At 28.5% G+C, this 21,986-nt stretch overlaps 1 protein-coding gene across 12 annotated transcripts in view; it reads left to right on the forward strand.

Moving 5' to 3' along the window:
* The window catches only part of LOC107066989 (discs large 1), a 419,075-nt gene that overhangs the window by 296,760 nt on the left and 100,329 nt on the right, over window positions 1-21,986 (forward strand). The gene's annotated exons all lie outside the window — the stretch shown is intronic.

The raw sequence follows: 21,986 nt of genomic DNA on the forward strand, positions 1-21,986 counted from the left end.
CTCTTTCTCTCTCTCTTTCTCTCTCGCTCGTTATCTTTTGTTTTTTTTTTCTTTTAGCGTTATCTGCATACAAAATGCTCGTTCCCTATCTCGTTGCTGATTCCAATGCAGATGGGACGGAATAAATTATGATAATACAGTGCGATTCTCGAGCGAGGGAAATCAGCTCTAAAGATTTCTATACTGTTAGGTATATATAAAAAAGAAAAAAAGAAAAAAAAATACTAAAAAAGAAAAGAAAAAATATAATACAGAATGTGCCCATCTAAAACAGACGGTACATACTTTTCTTACTTAGAGTTCCTAAAAGTTTTCATATTATTATTAATATTCTAGACCAATCGTTTTACGTCACTTAAATTATGTAATACGATAATAATGTAATACTAGTCGTCGTCAATTCAAAATTACATCCCAAATTGTATTATGAAAATGATTAAGGTATTCTTTCGAGAATAGTTATTGAATGAATTTCCTGTATAAGTTTTTCTAGTATAACAAAAAAATAACCTATCGGTTAATACTTATCATTTAATCGGATAATCAAGTTTTACGAAAGAGGAGAAAGCTCGAACGACTACAAGTATATCGAGGTTCACTTTCAAAAGTTCGATCTTTATTCGTGCTAGTACTTTCATAAAATTGCCAAAGACAATTCTCTTTCGACGAAGAAACCCGTAAGGAGCTCGTAAAGCTCATAGGACGACGATCTTTCGTTTAAACGAGCTCGAAACAAAGTAGTATAATCCGTGAATCAACGACTGTTTCTCTTCTTTTGCTTTAAACCAACCAACCCCTTTCCATTCTTATTTCATTCTCTCTCCTTCTCTCCCTTTAACACTTAACGGATGGGTCGAATCTGTTCTGTCTTTCCTAGATTCCGGGAATTTTTCAGGAGAATTAAATAAACATAAATATATGGATTTAAAGCGTTGTAGTTTTATTAAATCAATTACATTTCTTATAATATTTTATAACGGTATTTATATCTGTAACTGATGGTATCATGAAAAAATAACAATGTGCAAAAAAAAAACCCTAATGCAACATACTAAAAATTTATAGAAAAACGTAGATCTACGTGGCCTGTCCTAGGAAGTCACAACGGAAAAATGTAAATCTACGGGACCCGTCCGTTAAGTGTTAATTCTACGTATTTAATTTTGAAATCAGTTTAAAATATACAATAGCAAATTTGTGTTTATTTTCTAATGCTGGTATATATCGATTCAACAGTTTACGCGTATTAGAAATATTTGTTACCTAACTGAAATAAATAATAAGTAAGTAAAAGAAAGTGGTAATTAAATAAATGATGCAACACTGACACATAAATCCTATTATAAATTTGACTATTTATTCTACGAAATATTTACCGTTTATAAATAAAAAAGAATTAATCATATAGATCAATAATATTATATTTATAGGGTTTTTCCATTTTTCGTTTCTTATCGTCCTCTGTTATTTCTATTTATTTATTTATTTTTCCTTTAAGCATTTTCGAATTTTTTTCTTTTACAACATCCAACACGGTTACAATTTCTCTTGAAAAATCATCGAGTTTCAGTAGTTTCTTTAAAGACTTCGATTTACCTTTTTTTTTTACCTAGGAAGGTAAGTCTAAAAAGTAGTAGAGACTAATTTATCTTCCATCGAAAAGTACTGCAAAGAGAGCCATAAGAAGAAGAAGAAGAAAAAGAAAAAAAACAACGACGGAGGTGATTGAAACGAAAGATAAACTTGGTAGACTTCGTTCCTAGATTCGTGTTTGATCATTTGGTATTTCTAAAAGATTACTGTCCGCTACAAACATAAACGAAAAGATATTGAACAAAGTCATTTTAATTAAACGAATCGCGTTTAAAACGCATCAAGTATTTCTCTCTCTCTCTCTCTCTCTTACTCTTCCTTCTTCATTTTTCCTTTTTTCTTTCTCTTTCCATCTTAGAATCGTTTGAAAATTTTCGAATGAATATTTTCGCGGTAGTTGGACGATCGTAAAAATTCGGCTTACACCGCAGCTTTTATCCTCCGTTCTTTTTTTTTTTTTATTCCAGGAAATGAATTTAGGAGAGATAGGTAAAGAAGAAAAAGACGAAGTAAAATAGAAAGAAAGAGAGAAAAAGATTGCTTCGAAATCTTTTGAACGCACGCTACTATCGCATATCAGACAGATAGTTTCCTTTGATAATGGGGAAAACAGGATAATTGAAAAGCGTCTAGCTAAACCATACCCTACTCGTGTTGGACTTCTTCTTTACTCCTTTCCTTTTCCCTCCCTCTATCCTCCCCACCTCTCTTTTTCTTTCTCTCTCTCTTTTTCTTTCTCTTTCACGCTTTTTGCGTTTTGTGAAATTCATATCGTGCGAGCTTAAATGGATTCCCTTTTTACATCGAAATTTCACAGTAAGTGAATTTCATCTGTAAAGAAATTTCTTTGGAACGCTTGGTGACCTTACCAACCCTCGTGGTTAGCCCTTTGACGGTAGTAAATACGTATATATATATATGTATTTATGTATTGTGCGTACAGAACAAAAGAGTTGCCTATCCATGTAAGATGTTTTTTTGAAAGGACTAAAAAGAGAAACGACTTTTTTATTACCTTACCCTAACCCTTACCTTACTTTCATCTCCGTAATTCAGTTCTTTCTTTGGATTCTTTCGTTTCCTTCTTCTTTTTTTTTTTATTTCTTTTTTCTTTCTCGTTTAATTCAATATTGAAGCTTGACGATTCTTTTAGCTTGGTGATTGTTAAGTATTTTCAAGAAAATATTCAATTGTAACGTATGTTCATTTCCCCTTTATCTTTTAAATTTGAAAAAAAAAATACGAAAAAATTTTACCCAATATTATTCAAACGTAAAAGATTGCTACCTCAAAATTTGGTAATTTTCTTTTTGTTATATTTGCAAAACGTAACATAATTTTTTTTGTTTTATTCTTATCGAATCCAGGACGAATACGTGTTACAACTCGTTTCAGTTTTTTATTTACTCTTATTATTAGTTTTAAATTTACTCTTTAAGAGTTCTTTTCTATCTCTTTAAGGGATGTTAAACACCCACTCCACCCCCCTTCCCATAGTAATCTTGACTTAGAATTACCGAAGTCCGTTTAACGATTTACGAGATTCGAACGATCCTCTTTATACCGTCGATATATTCGATCTCATAGAAGTGATCGTGGATAGCACAAGAGAGAGAAAGACAGAGAGAGAGAGAGAGAGAGAGAGAGAGAGGAAAGAGAGAGAGAAAAGGAACGAGAAAAGAGATGTTTCGATTCAACGACGAACTTCGTTCCATTTTAGCACATACCATTTACGGTTTAGGTCCGGAAGTTTACGACTTTAAGTCAGCTCGGAGGATCCCTTTTAAGAGATCGTACCTACGCGGTTGAAATTTTTCCATCCCCGAGATTTCTCGTCTCACTTTCTTAGTGTTTATTATACTTTTTTTATTTTCCTACGTTTTCGATCTTTCTATTTCATTTCTTTAATTTTTTTTTTTTATTCATGACGTCGAGCAGAATAACGAAACTCTATGTCTCTTGTTTTTTTTTTGGTATTATTTGAGAATTTCCTTGGTAGCGAAGTTTTTTTTGACAATTTTGGCTACGTTTTTAAAGCGAATTCAGTGGCGGGGAAGGAGAGGGGTAAAATCGGTCGGTGTTGGTTGTTATTTCTAACGAGACGATCGTAGCAATTTTATTGGCTATTCTCGACTACTAATTCGGCGTATTTTTTATCGCGTACTTTCAATGCAATAAAACCACAACAGATATTATTACCACTACCACCACGTGGGTATACCAAATTTCTTCATGATGTTACTAAAACTGGGTTACGGTTTATTACTTTCTTTCCTTTCCTTTTTTTTTGGTTTCTCTCTCTCTTTCTCTCTCTTTATTTTGTTTTCATTCGTTTTCCTTTTTAATTCACTCGTTAAGATCCTAAAAAATGAAAAAAAAAAGAGTAACTGTGTTATATATATATATACGGACATAAAGTATAACCACGTGTTGATGAAATGTCGACGCTATTTTTTTCCATCCAAGCGAATTTTTGCTCCCAAACGAATTCGCTCGTTTTCGCGAGACGTTTACGTTTTCTTAACCATCAAATAAATGTCCTATTACCATGAAATCACTAAATAAAGACGTAAAGACGGGAAGAAGAGTATAGCGAGCAATTTAGATAAGTATCTAAATGTACTATAGTTCAAGTCGAAAATTGTTCTTAGAATTGTTACCCGTTATCTTTCGTGAAAGTCATGGAAAATTACTTTTATTTATTTCAGTAGTATTTTGTAAAAATAAATGATCACACGGTGTATATATATATGGGGCATATTTTACGTGAAGCGGACAACGAAAAAAATGTGATGTCGTGGATTTTGTTCATAATTAGCTTGATTGTACTTCTATGGGACCTCAATAATTGTACATTATTATTATTTTTTTTTTTTTTACCTTAGTTACCAATTTATGGGGCTTCAAAGAATTGACAAAAAAATGAGGAATAGATTTTTCGAATACTATTAAAAGAGTCAATCTAATGGATTATACAAGAAATAAATCGTGTTTATTAGAGAATATAAATTAATTTCCTTGGAAGTACATAAAAATTTGTAATTGAACTTTTTTTCGTCTATTAAACCGGAAGTTAAAATTAAAAATGTGAGGTAATTAAACTTCGCATATTTTTATTTTTTTTTATATTTACCTTAAAAAATAGCTGGTTCCTCAGGGCTGTTGGCTCACTTATAGTTTACTATTGTAACTAATGAATTATACACTTAGAAACCGCCCAGTACAGCACGCCTAACGGCACCTTCGTACTGTTTAGTTCATATCTTCTAAACGAATTGAGATACCATTATAATTTTTTTTGCATAATATTTCTACACTACAAGCTATTTTTTAAGGTGAACATTAAAAAAAAAATAAAAATATGCGAAGTTTAATAAACACACGATTTTTAATTTTAACTTCCAGTTTACTAGACGAAAAAAAGTTCAATTTCAAATTTTTATTTATTTCCAAGAAAATTAATTTATATTCTCTAATAAACACGATTTATTTCTTTATAATCCATTAGATTGATTCTTTTAATAGTATTCGAAAAATCTATTCCTCATATTTTGTCAATTCTTTGAAGCCCCATAAATTGGTAACTAAGGTAAAAAAAAAAAATAATAATAATGTACAATTATTGAGGTCCCATAGAAGTACAATCAAGCTAATTATGAACAAAATCCACGACATCACATTTTTTTCGTTGTCCGCTTCACGTGAAATGCCCCATATATAACTATAGACACTTTTTTCTTTTTTTTTCTTTAGTATAAATAATTATACATCAGTATTTATTATCGCGTTTATTATAAAAACTTTTAATAAAAATTATTATAATTTGTATTGTTAATAAAACTGCACTTTTGAAACTAATCCAAAATTCGAACCAACTTATTAGTACGTGCTATAATCGAGAAAATTTGAATCAAACAAAAAATTGATCAATACTTTAACAATATATAAAATATAGAATTACATTAGGATTGTATTATGATGTATTATATTTATTGATCGTCTATTTTTAAATAATAATATTTAATAATTATCTATAAGTAATATCGGATCATTCATTTAAAACACCAAATTGCATTAGGATTGTATAAAAAATGATCGTCTAATTTAAATAATAACGTTTAATATATATATAATCTATAAATAATACCGGATCATTCATTTAAAACACCGATTAATAAATATCAGTCCTTAATAAAAATTTCAAATAATGTTACACATTTAAAAACCGACAAATATAAACGTCAAGTTTCTATCAGTGTGTGCGTATGTGTTATTCCTTTATTTCTTCCCACTTGGTCTCAATCCAACAAACGAACCGCGACACTTTGAAGAAAAGGATTTTAAGGCGCGAGAAGAAAAAGGACAAGAATAAGTGACGACTTTTGGAACTTTAGAATAAAAAGAAAAGGAAGGAAGGAAGGAAGTACGCAAGCAAGCAAGCAAGCAAGCAAGTAAAAGAAGTAAAAAAGTAAAATAAGAAAAAGGGTAACGGTAAGGGTAAGGGTAAAGTGGAGAGGAGGGGGTGGAAAGAGGGGTCCCCGTTTTCGTCGTGGAAGAAAAGAATCGAAAAGAAAACTAAGCGAACGTGACCGGGATAACGCGAGCTCGATTTGGATTCGTCTTTTAGCGTGCATTGGAGGTGGTGGTAGTGGTGGTGGTGGTGGTGGTGATGGTAAGATGTGAAAGAAGAGTAGTGGGGGTGGTGGTAGTACTACTAGTGGTGGTAGAAAAGAGACAGAGATAGATAGATAGATAAAGAGAGAGAGAGAGAGAGAGAGAGAGGGAAGAAGTAGGATGAGGGTGGTTGAGGGTGAATTGGGAAGAGTGAGGGGGGAAGGCCTTTAGCGAGGGCACGCTGACGCAGAATACAGGATTGGAATAAATTTACGGTCCTTCGTGCCGGATTAATACCGTTCCTGTCAAGCTCGACGCTGCATTCCACACACCCCTTTCCATCCCTCCCTTTTTCCCTCTACCCCAAACCCCGATTCCCATGGACTTTTCCACCGGGGCCAATCGACGATAAAAGCTCGGACGAACCGCTGCTAATCCGGTGCGCTCCGCCTTTTGCACTTCAACCTTCTCTATTACGCGGTCCAAGTTTATCCTTTAACGTTCTCTCCTCATTGTCCTACTACTGCTCGTTTCTATTTTCCTTTATCTTTTTTACGAATATTTTCAACAGTACGACGTACGTGGGAGAGAAAATTTTTGAATGTCTTTCTTTTACTTTTATTTTTTTTTCTCAACCTTATCATCTGTACGAAATTTTTACGTTAATAAGCAGCGATCGTTAAAGGTGTACTTTTGGAGTTTGGTTTAATTCTTTTTTTTTTTGCACCTTTCTTTTTTAACATAATCATTTATACAAAATGTTAATTGATGATAAATTAACGATGCTTTAAAAAAATATAGCGTAAGTTTTGTTTTTATATTTGTGATGATTATTTTGATAATGATCTAAGTTCATTTTTTAATTATTTTCAGGAAATTTTTTTTTATGACAGTTAACTTTCAATTTTAAATGTTATTATGGTCAACACAATAACAAAATATTAATATATGGACTTAGGCTACTTTCAAAATAAACAGCTTCTAAATATATTTAGAATTTATAAGAGAAATAATGTTTATTCAATTATTCTGTCATAATTTTCAATTAACATTTTAATATATATCGATAAGAAAGTTTATGTGTATGTACATACGTACATATAATTTTTCGTATATTGCATATCCTATGTATTACGGTCAAACACACACACACACACATTCGTTGGAAAATTATATATAAAAAATAACATTGTTAACCAATTCGCGTAGTCCAACATGTTTTTTTTTTTTTATTCAAACTATGTACATATACCGTACAATAAACTTGGCCTCAAGGATAATCTCGTATTATTTATATTTCGATCCGCGTACGTGTACAATGCTCATGTATGTATGTGTATGGTAAGAAGTGTCTGTTCATTTTATGCGATCGATATAATTTAGGTGAACGTCGAAAAGCGTGGGAAAGTAATGTGGAATCTGAGATAACATATTGGAAGTGTTTGATAGAAGAGAGAGAGAGAGAGAGAGAGAAAGAAAGAAAGAAAGAAAGAAAGAAAGAAAGAAAAAAGAAAGAGAGAGAAAAGGAGGCCACGTAAAATAAAGAACATAGAATGTGTGTACATATTCGATGCATGGAATTTCATAGGAGGCAAAGATTTACCTTGTGTTTTACTTTCGTTTGCTTGTTTAAACTGATCGATCGAATTAACCTACAATATGGTGAGATGAGTAAATGGGGGGAAGGGGGTGAAGGGATTCTTAAATATTTGTTTTTCTTTTTCCTTTTTTTTTTTTGCAGAGAAAATCATCGGTGTTCTTTTCCACTTTATGGTGGTTGCAATATTTCTAATATTCATTTAGTATAATATAACGTCAATACAACATTGAGATATTTATTAGAAATTTTGATTTGTCTTATCTTGTTAAACATTTTTCTTGTAAAACAATTTTATTTATTTATTAATTTTTTTGTTTAACCCTTTTTCCCCCAGACACTTCAATATTTTCATTCTATTCTAATTTTTTATTTGTATCTTTAACATACGTCGCTCGAGCAAAATTGTGATTCTGTATTTTTATTATTGCTTGTGCGAACGATGGGTAAGTAAGTGAAACAATTAAATTTAGTATCTACGTTTGGAATGATTTCGTTGAAAATTTATGGTTTCTCCTAGTTGAGAGAGTATCAGAGAAAGAAATAGAGACATAGTGAAAGATAGAGAGGGAGAGAGAGGGAGAACGTTAAACGCATTATGGAAGTAGAACTGCTGCGGTAAAACCGCGTAAGTGATTCGATTACTGTGGCATTATATGCAGTGTAGCGATGCATCCCTTTGGGACTTACGTTCCGTGCTTAATTTATAAGATTATCGAAAACCGTGAGCGGATATGTACCGACTATATATATATATATGTATCCAATACTAAAACCATCGAAACGTTTGACTCCGACGAAACGATTGACTACAAATCATTCATCTTAATTACATTAGGGAAACTCAATTTCTGTATTGAGAGTTGCTTTTTATTTGTTCAATTCTATTAGAAAAAAAAAAGAAGAAACAAAAAGAGAAAAAGAAGAAAAAGAAATTACTTATCAAAATCTTTCATTAATCGAAAATGATAAAATTAAAATCCATTGTTTTTTTTACTTTAATATTAATATTATTAAATATTAAATTTATTTTTGATTAATTTACATTAATTTTATATTTGAAGTAAAAATAAACAAAAGAAAAAAGAACATACGAACGAACAATGCATTTATGATAATTATATTAATTATAGTTGTTATTTATGGTATTAGTATTTAAATATACGTTCCATTGATTATTTATAATCAAATATTTATATCTATTGATCTAATGTTTAAAAATATTTTAAATATTATATTTATTTTGATAAGACCAAATACATGTACACAAGTGCACAGATTTTTATAATAACTATGATTTAAAGTAAAAATAATATAAAATATAAAAAAACTTGGAAATCGTTCATTTGTACAGGATCGATATTTCTAACATTAAAAAGAGAATTTTCTAAACTATACTTTTCCTAATTCTTTCGATCGTTCAATCTGCACGGCTGAAAAAATAACGACGCGATCCTAGTACGTTCTTTTTTTCTATTTTTTTTCTTCTCTCTTTCTCTCTCTCTCGTACCATGAAATTCTACAAAGTGATAGCGCGAGCGGGTGGGTAGTTATCCTTTCTCTTTATTTTTCTCTTGTTCGCGTCAAAAATGTGCTCGTAAAATTTTTTTACGTTCCACAACACCTTCTATAACTTAAGGCTTTAAGCTTCCCGTGCTTGCTGTATAAACGATCGTGCGAGAAAGAGATGGAAAGAGATAGCTCTTAACATTTTCTACTTTTTATAATAGAATTACTCATCATTTGAAACGCCCCCATTTGTATTATGAATATAAAAAGAGATTCGTCTTTTATTAACACATTGTAATAAATTGTACTCTTGTTGTTTGTTTCTTTTTTTTGTGTTTTTAATTTAAAAGAATTCTTTTTATTTTGTTCATATTTTATTGTATTTTTTAAATTCTTTTTATTTTACCTTTTCTTTATTTAAATTTATTTTTATAAATAAAAAGTTTAAAGGAAAATGATAGAGAAATTGTAAATAGAAACCAAACGAAAACACAGTAAAAGAAAGAAATGAAGAAGAGGAGGACATGCGTAAACGTATAGAAACATATACCAGTTTTTCTTTTTAAGATAACACCGAGCTTACCTTTCTTTTTTATGAGTATCAGTTCTCACACCGATGGAAAAGAAAGGAGGAACGCGTAAAAATGGTGCATCCGATGCAACGCCACTCGATGAATATTTATACCGTTATCGAATTCTGCTATCTTCGCACGTAAAGAAGAAAGAAAATCCAAGGGAAAGCTTTTTCCCCTTATTTTTCCGCCTCCGAGAGGATGATTTTGATTTTTCAAGCTGGAAAAGTATTAAATCTTTAGATAAAATAGATATTTTTTTTAATGAATATATTAAGATGAATATATTAGACTTATTAGATTAAGTATTTCTAAATACATTATTTCTTTTTTAAATATTATTTTTTCTTCGAACAATCTTTGAACTTATATAAGAAGAAAATGATTTTAATATTGTGTCAAACTAAACTGAAGTTGAGCGTTTATTATATTTCTGATATATTAATTGTTTTAATTATTATTTAAAATTGAAAATCAAATTAATTTTCATGCAGTTAGGTATTCTTTCTACAGAATTGAAAGAAAATATTCGTTATTTAAGAATATATTCTACATTTTCATTTGTTTCTTCTTTTTTTTTTTGCCTTTTTAATCTGAATAATCGATTTCGCATGCGCTTCAAGTAAGCGTAAAAGTAGGAAAGAATTTAATTTAATATTCCTGTCACGCGTTTTCCACTCCTCCACCTCCACAGTACGACCACCGTAAACCAACCATACACTTTTTCCAACGTACATCCTCGTCTCGTTCATTTTTCTTCATTTTTCTTTCCTCGAACGTCCGCGTCGCGTGGTTCTTTCAAAAAACTCTTGCAATTTACTTATCTCATCTACCTCGTCCCTTAATTGACCTAAGAATAAATTAACATTCGCTCGCGGTCAAGCATACACATATATGTGTATACATACATACACAAATTACATATATATACATATAGATACGCAAGCGAATGCTACTTGAATTTTTATCATATTTATTCGTGACTAGAGCGACTAAAAATTTACGTTAATTACATACGAATAAATAATAATAATAATAATAATAATAATAATAATAATAATAATAATAATAATAATAATAATTATTATTATTATTATTATTATTATTATTATTATATTATTAAATTGTGGGAGGATAAGAGAAATTCGGGGGTGAACAAGAAAGCAGTGTTTTCTGTATCGTGTAAACGGAATGAAACTTCAGACCTAAATTACGGAGAATGATTAGTATTAAAAGTGTGCTTATAGATATTTGAAGAATAATTAAATACGATTTTTTTTAACCATTAGCCGCTAAAATCCCATTCTTAGGATACATTTTCCAATTTGTTTCTTTTAATAACTGCAACTTCAAAATGAAATATAGTCATTAAATAATAAAATCGTACCACGTGCTTCATATTTAAATAAAAACAACAACAATTATGGTAAACAAAAATTCCAGTTAATTATTATGAAAATCATTATACAGTTAATTTAATTTTTTTTTTGTATTTTTGTATTGTGGCGAGTAATGGGTTAAAAGTAAAACTAAGTGAAATGTTCTTTCTTTTGTCAGATTGTGATAGGTGTGTGAGTATGAATGCATAAGAATGTATTTGTATGTGTGCGTGCATATTTATGACGTACGTGACTGAAGACAAGTTGTTCATAAAATTTCTTGTTACCTACGAGGGTGCCAAGTGGGTATTCAAAAAAAAGCTAAGAAGAAAAATTCTGCAAAGAAATAACGAAAGACGATAAAAGGGAATGAAGTGTATATTTATATATAACAAAAGTATAAGTAGGGCATGACATTGTATTGAACTATTTTGAGAAACTATAAAGAGTGTTTTTTGCGTGAAAAAATACGATAAAAGATTTTGCTAAGAAATATGACGAATAACAAAGAATTAAGTTAAGAAGTAAGACGTGAAAAAAAGATATTTTTGTTTAAATAGAAATTAGAAATAAAACGTTTAAAACAGCATTAAATAGAAATTATAAATTAGAAATAAAACGTTTAAAGTAGCATTATACTCAACGATTATTAATTAATGATTTGGATTATTATAGACATACTTACGTTTTTATCCTATTTTATTTCATCAAATTATATCTTTAAATATATTATACTTACATGTGTATATTTCTTTTCTTGTTTTCTTTAATTCCTAAAAAAATATAATAAATATTATTAAAATAATAAATAAAATAATAAAATAAACTTTATATATAATTGTTTAGAAGGAGTTTGCTCAGAAAAATTTAGGTAACTTTGTATCACGATAATTTTTCTTCTTTTCCTACTATCCTTTTCTCTTTTTCTTTCTCTCTCTTTATAGATATTTATAAATGTATTTGTATATTGTATTAATATTATTATATAATATGTATACCGCAAGCGTTGTGCTTTTCGTTTAACGCAGGTGTGTTTAATTTATGAAACTCGCGACTGGTTCAGGAAATTCACTATTGCTCGACGTATCTCACAAATATACACACATACACAGACTTTACACGATGTTTCGTTAGATCGAATAATTTGTTGGAATATTGTTGAGAATATATAGAAAACATTCGGGTCAATGAATATAATCTAACATTTATCAAAATTTTGCTGAACTATAAATTTGAATATATATATATTCTTTCACATTAGATGTTTACCTGAGTTTATTGTTAATATTCGAACGAAGGAACTATGTATGCTTGAAATATCATCTTTATCGAGTTTAATAAATGGAGACACAAACAAAATCATGCTTTTACCATGCTTATATATATATATATATCACGAATGCTTTTACATGAACGCTAAAACACAAACAGCCATTGCAATAACGTGATCGTAAAGAGCAGAGAGAAACGTAAAGTTCTTAACGACATAGTCTGTTCATCGACTCTTTATCGGTTCGAGCTAAACTCATCAGTGTTTAAGTTCTCGTTTGTCCGTTCCTTTTTTTCCCTCTTTTTATAGCGAATCTCAGTTCTGGAATTTACGAGTTAGTTACAGAATAACATAATTATGTTTTACATTAGAGAGTATTAGTAGTTTCGTACATGTCACTAGAAATATCTTGTTTTATGAAAGAAAATCGTAAATAAGTTTAAAATAAGATAGAGAAAGGATAGATGAAATTTTGCATTAGGGTTGTATTGTTAAACCAAGAGAAGACATCTTTGATAAGGAAAAAGCAATTAGTCATAGAGTTTGGTGCATAACCATAAGTTTTTGGATGCGAAGGATGAAATGGGGTGAACCAGGATAAAGTAGGGGAGAGGGGGGTGGCTTTGTACCAGGGACAACAGCACCAAGTCCACTGACCGATCTGACGCCTCGTAGTTGTTGGAGGTACTCCAATTTTCCTAATGCACTCCGGCCTCGTTGAGTGGCCCCTACCGTGAAGTAGTTTCGAGTTTCGGGAACTGCACTTGGATCTCGTTATTTCGTCCTCGCCATTACGTGTATGATCGTTTAATACGCCTGTGTGTTCATATCTATGTACGTGTATGTATATATATATATATATATATATATATATATATATATATATATATATACATATACATGTATATCTAAGTATTTACCGACTATGACATACACTAGAAGGAAAATCCAGTTTCTAGATCTGCCGCTGAGTTTTAAGCTCTAGAAAGAAGATTACCAAGTTTGTGATACGTCGCGACAACACAACGACAACTACACAACAGCACAAGTATACAATTACATACAACTACGCAACGTCGAAAAGTCGGATCTCTTGGTTGTCCGCTTAGTTGTTTCTTCGTGTATGTTCGTTACGAATATATGTTTATATTAAACATCCTAAATATACACTTTTTCATGTTGAGAATAAGAAAACTTACAATTAGAAGAGACTTGTTTTCTTGTAAATTAAAAACAGCAACACACCGTATAATGGGAAGAATACTTTGTTCTTTTTTTTCTCTCTTTCTTTCTCTCTTTCTCTCTTTGTCTATAAAACTTGATTGCTTAATAAAAAACTTGTTTTTCTATACTTTTTCTTTTAGATACATTTTGATTTCTTACCAATTCTGTTATTTTCTCTACCAAACACAATAATCGTTTTCACTTAAATAGATAGAAAGTTATTATTTCTTTTTTTATATTAATTTATTAGAAAAAAAAAATATTAAAAACGTAGCATTTTTTATGCTAATTTATTATAATTTATTTATATATTGTATAAACCTATAAAAAAAACCTTTTATATGCTTATGTGAAATTGGTTGAAAAGTTAGTCTTAATCCTAACATAAAAATAATGTTTTTTGGCTCAATTCGTTTTAATTTTTTTTTTTTATGTTAATATATTATTTAAATCGCGATTTATTATAATAGAATGCTTAGAAATTTACATAAATTATCTGTGGGAATTAGTAATGCTCAGTTCAAATATTGTAGTTCGTCACTTTTATTTAAAAAAGAATAAAAATTTCTTATTTTCTTTTTGCTGACATGAGACTCAAACCATTTCAACCGATTTCTTAGATTTGTTTTCTGACATACATGTATACATACATATTTATCGAGAATGAAATACTAATGCATAAGAGATCGATGTGTTCAGCATCTTAAACACACAAATCTTATAATTAAAATCTTTCTTCATATTTCTGAAAAAAAAATCAAAAACAAATTTAAAAAGATAAAACACTCTTACCGATGCTATAAATTCGTAAGAAAATTTAAACACTTTTCCAACGGAAATATATGTAGGATCAATGCTCTTCATTAATATTAGCAAATACATTCTTTGAATTTTAGGTGGTGTAGCATACCACGGATAGTTGTATCTGTACATAAAAAATATCATGTTTCTTTTGAAGAAAATTATGATATAGGAATATAATGAATACTGACACTTTCATGAAAAAATCAACACCATGGTTCGATACACATTGACCCTCGTAACAAAAAGTAAACAGAAAAAATAAATGTGCCAAAAATAAACTGATATTCATAATAACCTCTCTGTAATCGAACAGCATGTATTTTATGTCAAATAACTGAAAACAAAAATTTCTTTGACGAATTGATCAAAATTAATATTTAATAAAATTAACGATTAATATCATTTGTTATACTTACGTACAATATTTCTATAACAAGTATACAAAGTGAAAAGAATACTCCGCATAAATTGTTCTTTTCGAAAATGTTGTTTATATCATTGAGAAATCTTAATTGGAAACAAAATAATGAATAGAATTAATTAAAATTTAATATATAAAATAATTCCAAATGTAATATTTATAAAAAATTATAGTCTTAAAAATACCTTATATTTTTGTTGTGATTGTTAATAACTGTTACCAGAATCTTATAAATTTTTACATTTTTTTTAACCCCAGATTTACTTTCTTTCTCAACAAATGAATGTTCCAACAAATATCTGTAAAAAAAGATGGGTCATTGTTTAAACGACTCGTGTCACTTAAAATAATCATGCGTAACATTGTGCACGTTCATACCCGTTAAGAGAAAACATCATACAACTATGTTCTATGAAATGTAGAATAACAGTAGCTACAGTCAGGGATACAATTCCTTCTGTAATAGGTATGCAACACAATGCAATAAAAGTTATAGCAAAGTTTGATTGAAATTTCTCATAATATCCTATCGAAACAGGATATTTGTATATTTTTGGTTCATGTATTGGTACAGTTTTATCCCATATAAATGGTAGAATTAAAAAACAAGCTTGAGTGATTACAGTGCAAATAAAAATATCTGAAATAAAATTAACACCAAAATATTACAAAAAAGGATGGATATAATCTTGGAAAATGATTAACACGTTTCGTGCCACGTGTTTTTTATTTACTTCAATTTATTTAATGCGTCAAAATGTTAAATGGCTTAAATGAAAAGTCGAGAAAAAACAATACAGGACGGAACGTGTTAATGTTCAATAAAACATTCTTACAAAAATATAGTGAAGTCTTTTGCTTTACATTTTTGGCACACTCTTTCACCATTTTCTTCGTTTCCAAATTTCTCAATAAAACAAGATTGCAATCATTACGAATCTGATCGAACAATTCTTTCATCTGGTTGCACGAAAATTGATCAATTAAGAACAAAAAAATATTGATAATTATAATAAAAGAAGTTTCATTTCAATAGTAATAATAGTAATATAATAATAATCAAATATTGATGACATACTTCTTTTTGTTGAATCCAAAACAATGTGTAAGCGATGCCGCTGAAAATAGAAGGTGCAATACGTATGGAAAATTTTAAAAACATTTCCGTACTATATGGTAACAATAAGAAACCTGATATCTGTAATCAACATAAGTTTAATACATATTATACGAATTGAAAAATTGTTAAATGAAATAGAAATATAGTCAAAATGAATAACGTTTACCTGTAGAATTAAACTTGTGTATAAAATTAAGATGATAAGGCATTGAATAAATATGCGAGATCTTGAATCATCGTAAGGCCATAATCCAACGCAACTCATATAAATTCGAACGTTTTTGTAATAACCACTCTTATACACGTCCATACTAACTTATATTATTTGATTGTGTCAATTTGCGTGCGTTTGTCGACCTATACAAACTTTGTTTCTTTCATCGAACATATTCTATTCTCTTGTATACCCCTTTTTTTTATTTAGTTTTTTTTTTTAACTTCCTCTACTACTCTAATAAATAATACATTATATTCGATTCGAGAAAAAAAAAAGAAAGGAGAAGAAATTGGTCAATTATAGCAAATTTAAAAATTATTTTCTAACGGACGACTGTAAATCTAAAAGGAAGAAGAAAAGGTGTGATCGATTTTATTACATTGATTATATCGCCCGTTGCGGGCAATCAAATTTTTTCCCACAACTCCCCTTCTCCTGTTACTATTCACTTGCGCACTCGCAATATGCCTGGACACAAGTAAGGATCGTTACTTTCTTGAAATACGTCTAATACAACACGTCATTACAGAGAACGTCAAACAAAGAACGAGTATTTACATTTTTATAAAATAGTACGTATGTGTATATATTCTGTTTGTCTTGTTTTTTTTTTCTTTTAATTTTATACCGTTAACTTTGTTTCATCAGTTTTTCATTATCATTCTTATTATCATCACTTAATTAGTTCATCTTTTTTTTTTCAGTTATGTAAACTTGAATATCGACAAATGTTTTCAATTTTTTTTTTTTTATTAAAGTTGTAATTATTTAAACTCATATTCGAAAAAACAGAATATAATTAAATATTGTTTTGTTTATATTATTTTTGTAAATAGAATATCTCATCAAATGAATTAGCTTATTTATTGTACATTCTTTGAAACGTTGTCAATATTTTGGATTTTTATATTTATATTTATTATTTTCATAAAATAGTTAAATACATACTAATAAAACATAAAAAAATAAAATCTCAAATTTAATCAACAAATCAAAAATTATATCTATCGCAAAAAAATATTTAATTAACACTTAAAAATTTTCATTGATAATAACAATTTGTTAGACATTACGAATGAATTGTTGCACGACATTAGTTTCTCGAATATAGAACCATCGCATAAGACATGGACAATTTAACGAGCTTTTCCAAGGCGAAATATGTAAAGAAATAAATTAAATTAATAAATATAAAGAAACAGTTGAACAAAAAAAGGAATATATTGTTTTTTTGCATATTATTTAATCGATTAGAATTCTTATCTGAGCAAAAGATTCGTATGATGCAACAAATATATCACCAACTGATACATAAGTTGGTTTACTTGCTCTTGTAATAACCAAAAATAATAATAATTTTGATTGTTTCGACAATAAATATCAAGGAGTCTCGTTACTGACAAAAATTATTTTAACATTTTGATAAATTTTATATAAAATAATTAATTTCTTTTAATAAAACACATAATTAATCACAGCTTCGGTCACGTTCTTCAAGTGTTGTCCTATGTTGCACCAAATAAAAACCCAAATCAAATGAAAGATAACATATATTATCGGTAAGAACAATAAACCGGCGATATCTTCTTTTTTATTTTTATCGATAGTATCCATGATCTATCAATTAAAAAAAAAATGAAAATTTAAGCAAGTAAATAAGTAAAGCATTGACGTTCTTATGATTAATTAAAATAACTTACGTGAAAAGTAACACCTCCAATAAAACATAATGCACATGTTACCAATATTAGAGTTATCACATGATAATTAGTATTATAAGCATCTATATATCTAAAAAATAAGGACAGAGCAAAAGACACATCTTTGTGTACTTTATTTTTACGTATAGCGAAAGGGTTATTAGAATAAAATAATGAAAAAAAACATACACGTTGTATTGGCGATTTAATAAAACACGTGATTATTAAATTGATACATTTTGAATGAAACCAGACTAAAATACGATCCACATTTAATGTTACGAAAAAATGGACGATGTAAAATAAATATATTATCAATACTAACTGGAACGCTCTGTCGTGAAAAAAAAGCTGTGCTACAATTGGTTTAAAAGAATTCAAATTAAATAAATTCTTAAAACGTTGCTTATTAGAGATTTCTATATATATTTTTAATCATTTTCTAAAAATAGTTATATTTAACTATTTGAAAAAGACATAGAAAATACAATTTTAAATTTAAATAAATTCTATGAAATTTAATCTATCACGAAACAATATTTATCTATTAACATTTAAAGATTCTCATTGACGATAACAACATATTTCACATTGTGAATAAAAAGCTTGAACGGCATTAGTTTCTCGAATGTAGGACCATCGCGTAAGACGTTGATAATTTTACGAGCTTCCAAGAAGAAATATGTAAATAAATAAATTAAGTTAAAAACATATGGAAAAATAGTTGAATTAAAATGTATATTTTGTATATTTATTTTTTATATTTTTTGAACGATATCAGAATTCTTCTTACCTGAGCAAAAAATTCGTGTGATGCAACAAACATATTACCGACTGATACATAAGTTGGTTGACTTGCCCTTGCAATCATTAAAAATAATAATATTTTTGATTGCTTCGAAAACAAATACCACGAAGTCTCGTCACTAAAAAAAGGAAAAAATATTTTAACCTTGTTATTTATTTTCTTAGAGAGAATTTTTTTATTGTAATAAATCATGATTCGAATAAAAATCAATTCATTCTCACATTTTGTAGAATACAGCTTCGCTCATGTTTCTCAAGTGTTGTCCTAAGTAACAATAAATAAAAACCCAAAGCAAATGAAGGATAATAAAAAGTATCGGTAAGATCACTAAATTTGCGATATTCTCGATATCGTTTTTCTTAAAAGTATCCACGATCTAGCAAACAAAAGAAACATAATAAAGTAAATAAATTGATAAAGTGTTAATGTCCTTGGAATTAGTTACTATCTCTTACGTTAATAGTAGCAGCACCGATGAAGCATAAAGCAAAAACTATCATAATTATGCTCATCATATTATAGTTTGTATTATATTCATCTATATATCTAAAAAATAAGGAAAGCGAAAAAGAACACTATGTCAACCTAATTTGTATGTGCATAGTGAAAAGGTTGATAAAATAAAATAATAAAAAAGAACATATTTTTTCGTGTTAGTGATCTAATGAAATAAACAAATAATTATATTATATTATATTATATTATATTATATTATATTATATTATATTATATTATATTATATTATATTATATTATATTATATTATATTATATTATATTATATTATATTATATTATATTATATTATATTATATATATATAAAGAAATAAAATAAAATCATACTAAACATGTGATTGGTAAAACTTTTGGAATTAAAATCAGACTAAAATTTCATTGTCATTTTAATAAGACGAAAATGCGGATGATGTTAAATAACATAATATCAATACTAACTTAAATGTTTTGTCATGAATTTTGATTATATGAATTATTCTGGTAAAAGTAACTTTATTATCAATCACTTTTAATCCTTTCTTCTTACCCTCCATTATGTTGTTCAAAAGACGTCTGTAATAAAAACAGATTAAGTCAATATTTGATTGTTTCTTACATTTTAGACAAAGTTCAAAAAGATACTAATCGAAATAATTACCCAATAATTTGGAACATCGCACAAATGTGTAATAGCACTACAAGGACCATCGATGATGAGCTTATAACGCTAAAACCTAATACAAGAAACACGAAGTATTGTATAAGGAGAATCTCAAAAAAATATTTGTCTTCTTCAATGATGCCACTCATCGTGTACATTAATTTACGTTGTCGTGTTTTATTCAATGGTATTAGAATATCCAGAAAAACTGATTTAAACGGTTGTAGGAAAACCAATGTTACGTAGAATACATAGGAAGCTAAAAAGAAACTAAAAGAACCATGAGTTATCAATATTTTATGCGAATAGTAAAACTCTTCTTACCTGTTACAAATAGGATGCATTTTCTAGCATAACTAGCGTATTCTATCAGAATCTTATATTCCTTCGTTTTTTCTAAGTTAAACCAATCGTCAAGTAATCTTGTAAAGAAAGACAATATCTGCAAAAAAAAAGAAATAAGACTACATCTTTTACGATTAGTGAAAGTGTTCAATTATAATTCCATTTTTTATGTGTAATACGTACGTATTCCTTCTTAAAGAGACTGTAGAAGTAAATAGTTCCCATTGATATTGACGAGAACAGATAAGCCATGTTAGTTATGGATGATTTAATGTTAAATTCACTTGATAGAAAATATAAAACCTAAGTTTTTGAATAAGGTTTCTTATTATTCGGCACTTTTATGTAAACGAGTAATTAAAAATGATTATTTACTTGCACAAAATATGCAGAAATTAAACTGACGCTCATAAAAAGTACCCTAATATATTTTGTAGAAGGTTTTAATATAGGCCAGATACCACTGAACGAAAGTATTTTTTTTATAAATGCTAACGGTATAGTATCTATCCGTTCCATCTTTTTCTAAGTCATCAGAAGTAAATGACATACACTAAAAAAAAAATTATTGTTTTTAAATTTTCCCTTTTCTTCTATTTTTTCTTTGTCTTTTTACAACCCCATTGTCTTGAATAATAGATACATAATGTAAGTGTACAAATGATAAAGGAAAATGACTAAATCGATATTGTCCCTAACGCAATTATAAGTGAAAAGAAAAATATATGACAATTAAGTATCATTTTTTTCTATTCTCGAGTCTCTTACGTTTGCATAGTGGTGGGGAGGATCGATTGAAGTTATCCGAAGTCCTTGAACAGTCGGTGTTTGTCTAGATCATCGTACGGATGTTAAACGGTCTCTGTGTTACAACCTCGGTTGAGTATTTTGAACAGTTTACTCTTTAATAATAAATATATATATATATATATATATATATATATATATATGTTTTGTAATAAGATATGTTATGACTTGAAATTTTCTTTCGAAAAACAACTATAGAAATATATTCGTCTATAATATTATCAAATTTCTATTATTTGAAATTTTAACTATTTTTAAATTCTGATCGCAAATGTAAACCATCGCATACAATATGTAAGTAATACTGACTCTAGTTAATTTTTTTGTTGTCTATTTAAATAATACTTTATTTTCATAATTTTTTATTTATTATTCTTCTTTTTAAATTAATTTTAAGTACATTTCTTTTTATATGTTCTACAAATTTTTTTAACAAATTCCACTTAAGCTGCAAAATATTAGTTCGCAGAATATAGTACCATCCCGTAAGAAGTTGATAATCGCACGAGCTTAAAAAAAAAAAAAAAAAAAAAAACACAAACAAACAAAGAATATATTTGTAATAATAAGAAAAAAATAAACTACATATGAAATTTGAATTATCAATATTCATTTCTTATCACAGTAAGAAATTCGAACGAGGCATTAAATATTTTTCCAATCCAAACGTACGATATTCTTTCTGCTCTCGTTATCACAAATAAGAGTAATTTTTTCGAATTTCTTGGCAATAGATACCACATCTGTTGGTATCACAGATACTTTTGTCCACTGTACCAATTCATTAATATTATTAACGTATTTGTTCGAGTTTCGTTTAATGATATGATCATGTAAAAAAAACATAGATTT

This window comes from Polistes dominula, unplaced genomic scaffold (assembly GCF_049000335.1).
Source record: "Polistes dominula isolate Pdom_NZ unplaced genomic scaffold, Pdom_raw_medaka contig_37, whole genome shotgun sequence".
Classification (NCBI taxonomy): domain Eukaryota; kingdom Metazoa; phylum Arthropoda; class Insecta; order Hymenoptera; family Vespidae; genus Polistes; species Polistes dominula.